This window comes from Pinus tabuliformis, chromosome 1_1 (genome assembly GCF_031772625.1).
Source record: "Pinus tabuliformis cultivar Carrire ecotype Pingquan chromosome 1_1, CPIR1, whole genome shotgun sequence".
NCBI classification, from domain to species: domain Eukaryota; kingdom Viridiplantae; phylum Streptophyta; class Pinopsida; order Pinales; family Pinaceae; genus Pinus; species Pinus tabuliformis.
In genome coordinates this window covers 535293096-535300869 of record NC_142297.1, presented here as the reverse complement: position 1 = coordinate 535300869, position 7774 = coordinate 535293096, and positions in this window count along the sequence as shown.

Genomic DNA, 7774 nt, shown 5'->3' with positions numbered 1-7774 from the left:
TAACTTTGTTTAGTTATTTGATCTTAGGTTAGTTATGATTGTACTTGGGTTTTTGATTTGGATTTGGTGGTGGGATCACTTACTTAGATGAAAAGAGAGGTGTCTTTTACCATTGGGCTATGGGGTCAAATGTCAAGAAAACATGACAGGATCAAGTTCTAAAAACAATGTCTACAGGGAAAGATAGCAGTGTTACTTTAGATCTCAAGGATGGATGGTGAAGTGTTTTTAAATCGGATCCAAGGATAAATTAGGGGTTCCTTAGGCCAGATTATGAAGAAAGTGAAAGAGGTTAACTGGGATGGGAGAGAAATTAAGAATTCTCAAATCCAGATATCAAAAGAAAACATGGAAATGATCAACTTTTCGAAACAGAGTGTACTTAAACAAATTCTAAGATAAAGTTCCAGTTAATTCATTCAACTTTAGATAACATTCAAGTTTGTGAAAAACATAAGAAAATAACAAATTTGATAAAGAAAATACTTCACTGTAATAGCTTAACACATGAATCCTGTAATGCAATCTCTTTATTACTTGGTCCAGTCTGCTGACTTGAAAAATTGGTACAATAACCCTTAGGTTTATGATCAAAATAAATCTACAAATGTATAGAAATCCACCCTCAATACTTCAAATTATGAATTATTTATACAAAAATAATTTACAAAATATCCCAAACTATCTTGGGAAATAATCTAGGAGAAAGAAATATCTTCATGCAAGAAGATATAGACAAATGTTCAAATGATGTATGCTATCCCTGTTTATTAGGTTGTGTTGTCTTTATGCTCTGATATTTTCCCTTTTATTCTCTGCTTTACTGTTGGTCTTCACACTGGATGCTCTTTTTACTCTGACCTTTCAACTGATACATTTTTACCTAATACTCTTTCATCTGGTTGGCCTGTCATTATCCTATTACTGTGCTTTTTCACCCTTACTGTACATTTTTACATTGTGTATTTCTACAGTAAGTCATTCAATTTCTCCCATGTTTCTGCATCTGGTAATTGGATATTTATCATTTTCCTATAAATTTCATCTGCCTCTATGTACTTGGCAAAAGTGGGCTTATTCACAAACAGGTGTTTTACCTCATGCTGTAGGTAAAAAAAGTTCTCAAAATTCTGGTATGGGACCTTTCCAATAGGCATCCCCTTCATAAATGAAGTATTTACCTGAGCTCTGGCCACTTCTCTAATTCTTTTGTTGTAGTCCTCTTGTGGCATTAATTTATCATTTATTACTAAGGGATTTGGTAGACCCTTTTGCCTCAAAACTTCAAATTTAACCATAAATTTGTCTATAGCCAGTTGCATGGTTTGGCACTTATCTTCCAGGTTTAGCATTAAGTTTCTTTTGGTGAGGACCCTTTTTACTTCTAATATTGTACCTGTCCTATCAGGTATCTCCAGCTCCTGCAATTCATGCTTATTTTTGGAGTTAAGGAAGTGAATGATCCTAGTGGCTTCCTCTGACATGTCTCCCAGTTCTGTTTTCACTCTTTGTATGGCTTTTGTAGCCTACTTCACTAAGTCAAGTTGTTCAAAAATAACTTCAATGGATGGCCAAATATCATTGACAGAGTCAATGATATTGGCCCATAATTGTTCCTTATCTTGGCCAAGGGGTTCCTCCAAAGTCAATTCCTTCTCCAAGCTTTTTATTCTCTCATTCATCCTAGTTGCTTTCTACACTCCTTCTTTGTCCATAATTTGTTGAAGCTTATAGTCAGTCTCTAGACTGGTTACCTTTTCCTTGAGCTTGTTCATTTCAATGGTCTGAATGGACATGTCTTCCATTGCCTTGACCAATCTACTAGCCTCATCACCTGGCTAAGCTAGTGCTGTTGACCTTGTTGCTGATGTAGACGATGTAGACATCGGTAGTATTGTAGCCATTGGAGCCGTAGGAGCTAAGGATGCTGCCAAAGTGGAAGGTACTACTATAGTAACTGTTGGGATAACAGTGGCGGGGGCAACCTCCATCCTATCTTGTTTAACTATATCAAGCTATCTAACTCTGTTTCCATTTCCTTTAGTTAATCATTCAATTGTAGCACTAGGTCCATCGTCTCCTCCTGATGTGTCTAGCTCTCCAGGACCTCTTTTGTTTGTGGGTGCTTTGAATGAGGAAGTTTTAGTTGTTTTTTGAGAGCTGTAATGTCCTCAATCTTATTCTTGATAAATTTCTAAGCAACCTTGATGTCATTGGGATCATGTCCCAGCTCAATTAGCAAGCCCTCCAATGACTTGATCCTGTTGTCCTTAGCCTGTGAGGAGGCCTTTTCCAATTTGTATTGAGTTGTAATGTTATCTAATGAACTCTACAGCTTATGTGCAACCATGGCCTTTCCTGTCAAGGTGGAGTAGATCATCTCTCCTTCCTGCTTGTGGAATTCAATCTGGTCAATGGGATGAACATCCCTGGCCAACACCTCAAAGTATTTTTTTTTATAGTCAGCTGATGTCTTTGGCTACTGGACAGTTGGCTGCATGAAGGACACCTGCATTTTTCCTGCTTTGATGTCAAAAGCTGACATCAACCTGCTTTTGTTTGTTGGTGTGTGCTTGAAGTATTCAACATATGTTTCAGCCTTCAACTTCTCATTTCTCAACTTGATCTCCTTGTATTTGTCCTTGATATCCTTTTCTTTATCTGCTGGTCTGGTGAAATAACAAACCTCAACACCGAGTTGTCTCTCAATCAGTTGAGTGTTAGATGTTGAGGGCTGTTGTGCTTCTCCTGAAGATGTTGTACCTTTGCTTCTTTCCACCATTGTATCAGTGTCAGTTATTTCCATTGATTCAATGGTGTCCTCTTATTCAGTTACAGGATTCAGCTTGGGCCTCTTCCTGTAACTGAACTCGAACTGATCATCAGTGGTTTCCATAAAAGAACTGGAACCCTCCTCCCTATTTCTCTTTGGGTTTCTCTCCTCATTTGTAGGAGTCTGTAAAATAGGAGGAATGTTCATTGGTTCTCCTAGTTCTGGAACCCGCAAGAAGGAACATTCATCAATCTGTCTCTCTACATTAATTAATGTATTCTCTACATCCACTACAGTGTTATCCATGTCAATTAGAGTGTTTTCCAGCCATTTTGATTCGTTGGATAACGTCTCAATGTCTAGTCTGGGATGATGGATGAAAGGTCCCAATTTGACCTTGATCCTCAGTTTATTTATGACTCCATGAGGGTCATACTGACACATAAAACTGTTTTTGAACTTCATTTGTTGCAGAATCTTATCTGCCTCTGGTCCAACTTCCCTGGTGTTACAAATGAAGAGGCCCAACTGATTTTTCAGTTTGAATTGACTTTTCTTCCTAGCTGCTAGGAAGTTGACGTCATCAGAATTGATAATCTGCTTAAAATATTCTAGTGCAAATAACCTCATGGGGAGGTATTTGAGCAGTTTGTAAGGGGAAAGTTGGCATCCCTAACTTCTTATCTCTGTGTGGTTCTGGTACAAATACCAGTCTCCCACCTTACTGTTCTTGGCCAACTGTAACACCCTTTTGATCTCTTGGTTTATTCTAGGCTGATGGCTACTGATTAGCATATTCATGACTGGATGGACAAATGAACCAATGAAGTCCTTATAAGTGAATGTAGTGGAGTACTTTTGGATCAAGGGTGTCCAATAAATAATTGATCTTTGACTTCCCTTGGTATCCAATTTCTGAATGCTGATAGGGAATTTATCTGATTGATAATACAAGAACATATGAAATAATACAGAAGAGTACTTGAAGACTCTTTTAGTAGGTAATCTGGTGAACTGTTCATGCATCCTTCCTGTAATGAACTGATCATAGTTGTAAATAATAGTAGGAGGCTTGCCTGGGCTAAAGATGGAAAGGGAGGCCAGGACAACCTCATCCACATGCTCATCTGTGGTGTATCCTAAGATGCAAGAGAGCATAGTAATAATTTGTCTGCCTCTCTTAGAAAAAATAGTGGCAGCATAAGGGGGACTATCTGTGGGAGTATGACATTCCTCAATGGTGAAAGTTTGGAAAATTTGGGCTATTCTGGGCAGGTCTAACTTGGTATAAAAGTCCAACAATTCTCCAATAGACAATGGGGTCTCATTAGGGCTTGGTTTGACCTGCAGCATTTGGTTAATGGATTCTACAGTGATGGTAAACAATACTTTTTGGTTAGGGGTGACAATGGTCCTTTAGCTAGGAATGTAGCAAGCATGAAAAAAGTGGATAATGTCTAGGAATGGATGTACTTCTGGAAACAAATATTTGGGCAAATTAGACTCCCAAAGGTGGATTTCATCGTTCTGGTTTAAGAATCTGTCCTTACTCAAGCAATGGAGCTTTAGAAGGTAGGCAGGGAGGCTGTGTCCTTTATTTGGAAATCTCTGTCTGCTAATGCAAGGTGGTCGATGTTTAGGTGAGGGGTTTGTAGAGGTCTCACGTCCAAAGAGATTTGGGAAGCCATAATTGGGTGTACAGATATGAATTAGGCTTTGAGGGGTTTTAGGAGTGAGTTTAGCAGTTCTGGTACAATGAGAGGGTAGTTATAGTCTGCAAAAGAAGGGTTTTGGGGTATAAATAGGTTTCTTTTCAATTCATGGAATTTTCTTTTATTAATTCGATTAATTAAGCTTCCAATTAGATTGTACGCTTTCAAATTCAAGGACTGTTTTGGTTTTCCAAAGAATACCTAGAAATCAATGGTCTGGCTTGCAAATTGGGTTCAGTGGCGATTGTAGAGGGTACAGTGGCTTCAACTGTGAACTGGTTGCTTAAATTAGGTGTCCAAAGCTTCTTTAGGTGATAGACAATGGTCAATTTGGTCGCAGAGGTCTCAGGGTGTCGCAATGGCTAAGCAGCAGCTGTAGTGAAAAATGAGCGAAAAGAGTGAATTGGGGCTTTTCTAGCCTTTTAACAGGTAACGGTCACATTTTGGTGTGGAAATTATGAATGAACAATGGGCAGTTTTCGGCTTTGGCAGGGAGGTGGTTTTCTGGGCCATCGCACCGCTTTTGGAAGGTGGGCGGTATTTTTTGTGAGCACGCGATCTCACCTGGTGCCACAATGTAGCAGAATAGGGCTCAGGCAAAACCATGAATCTCGCTTGCTCTCGGGCTGTTATCGGCCAGATAATGAACCCGCGCGATATGGATGCGCATCGTCGGATCCAGGGGCAAGAGATCGGACGACTGTCACGTGGTTAAGATGCACAAAGGGAATTGGGAAAGGGATTTGCAGGGCCCAGGGTTTAATTACACAGAAATGTAATTAATTAACTAACAAGGTCGGGATTTTTGACATAAGCAGCGGGTTAATAAAGTGGGACCAGGGGTTATGTGGTGGGGTTTTTTAACCACACCAAGGGTTGGTGGGTTAAAAGAGGTTTGTAGGCGAAATATGAAATGGCGGGTTTAATTAGATAAAGCGGGGGGAGAAAAACTCAGGATAAAGGGGTTTTTGTGGGTTTTGAAGGGAAATAGGGAAATTAATAAGGGGGGAAGGTAATATTTGCAATGGGGAATAGGTTTCACACTAGGGAAAAGGGGTTTTGGGTAGGGGGATGATTTTTGAAAGGTAATTACTAGGGAAATGTGTGAAACCAAGGGGTAAGGGTCAAAATGAGGGGAAAAAAGGGATTTATAAGTGATGAAGGGGTAATGGGGAAATTAGCAAATAAGCATGGGGGGTGAAATGAGGGGAAGTTAGTTAAACCAGCTTGTGAATATCCTTTCTTTCTCATGAATCCTCCTGCACATGAAACATAGGATTAAGCATGATAAATGTGCTCTTTGACTTAGCAACCTTGTGCATTTGCAACCTTTCTTCTACCTACCCTTTATTTATCCTAACATTTTTTCTTCTTTTTATTGGGTGCATTTGAGCTTGCTGACCCTTTATTTCCTTTTCTTTTGACAAGCAAACTATCTAATTCTAACCTTATAACTTCCAATGGCTCAGATTAAACTGATGAGCTCATTTTTATTCTCTACCTAACTACTGATCTGCCAAGGTTAAACAGTTTGGCTAGATTTATTCTCTATCTATCAACATAAAATTTAAAGCATGAATAAGTCAAGATTAAGCTATTTGACCATCATGGATTGTGGCATTTCTGACAAGCTGCACACAACCTTATTTTACAAAGTAAAGTAAAAAGTAGTGGCATTTGAATTTGCACACTTTCATGATCTATTTTATTTCTTTTTGGGGTTCATATTTTTCACTTTTTTTATCTTTTTGTTTCTTTTTGTCCTTTGATTATTCTTTTAGGACATACCCTCTTTACATTTTTTTAATTTTTAATATGGAAAACAATTTACAGAAAGAAAAAGTATGTACAATATTACAAGACTAACCAAAGCCAATTCAAAATTATGAATCCTATTATTATAGGACCCTAACAACATCCATCCTTGTTTGGCCTAGTGATTGCGTGGAGATAATGGTAAATCTTGTTATGATCTGTTCATTGTGCTCGCCTAGTGATCTATGATGGATTATGGTAAAGCCTGGTTTGTATTGATGAGGGTGAGGTGGTTTAGCCTTGGTATGCCTTGATTGGTTCTTTTGGTTTGAGTCCCACATTCATCCTTGGAATATGGCACGAGGGTGAATGGGTGAAGAGAGATTTGGCTCAACCATTCTATGGCCAGGTGGAATGTGGTAGTCCCATCTTGAGTTGGTTTATTACATTCATTAATGAAAAATTCATTCACTTGATTTTCATGTCTAAATGTATTGATGTATATGTGGATTCTATGGCTGATATGTTTATGATATTTCTGTCCCTATTATGCTGGTTAAATGTATGTTTTATGACAACATCTATGTATGGCTCTCAACATGTTTTTGCTTGTAAATGAATGGATAATGTATTTATGGCCTAATAGATGATAATGCAGCAAATGACATGAGGGAACAATGGTTCATAGCGATTCTCAGATAAGTATGAGATCCCTACACTTAATTCTATTGTTTACACCTGTAGGTTACATGTTGAGGACATGTTTGATGAAATGTCCGTCATGGCTAGTAGGGGTTTGGCTAAGGTATTGTTCAATTTATTGCTTTGGCATCATTATTTCCTTGTAATTTTACTGATTTTAAGCTATCACTCCATTTTGGGCAGTGACCTAGGCTCTCGGCCTGAAAAAGCAGCTTAAATCCCAGGGTCACTGGCATATAACTGGCAATTTTAGTCTCTGGCAACTAGCAGGAAAGCCTATGCGAGTGACTTTAGGTTTTTGGACACTTTCTTACCCATAACATGGGAGCGACTGAGGCCTAAGATGTCCAGAACATCAGTGGGACCTAGGGACAGGCTGTCTGAGTGACTGACTTGCATCTTGAGGATTTTGAAGCTGATGATGGATGATTGTGTGTGATGTTTCCATTGATTCCACTTCGTTAAGGTCACATAGGAGGTTGAATCCAATCATAGTAGCCTCTTGTCTCATGTTTACCCCGGTTGGCTAGTTACTTGTGTAGATGTGGGAGGAGGGTGTTACAGTAGATGCTCCCATACTTGGTGGGGAACCTAACAAGACCCCCAAAGTCTTGACTTGGACATGTGATATTTTATGCAAATGGTCCTATATTTGGTAGGGAACCTGGCAGACATCCAACATCTTGACTTGGGTAGGTGTTTCACTTTGCAAATGCTCGTAGTCTTGGTCGAGAACCTGGCAAGCATCTAACGTCTTGAATTGGGTGGGAGCTCCATTTTGCAAACACTCTTAGACTTGGTCAGGAACCTGGTGGGCCTTCAATATCTCGAC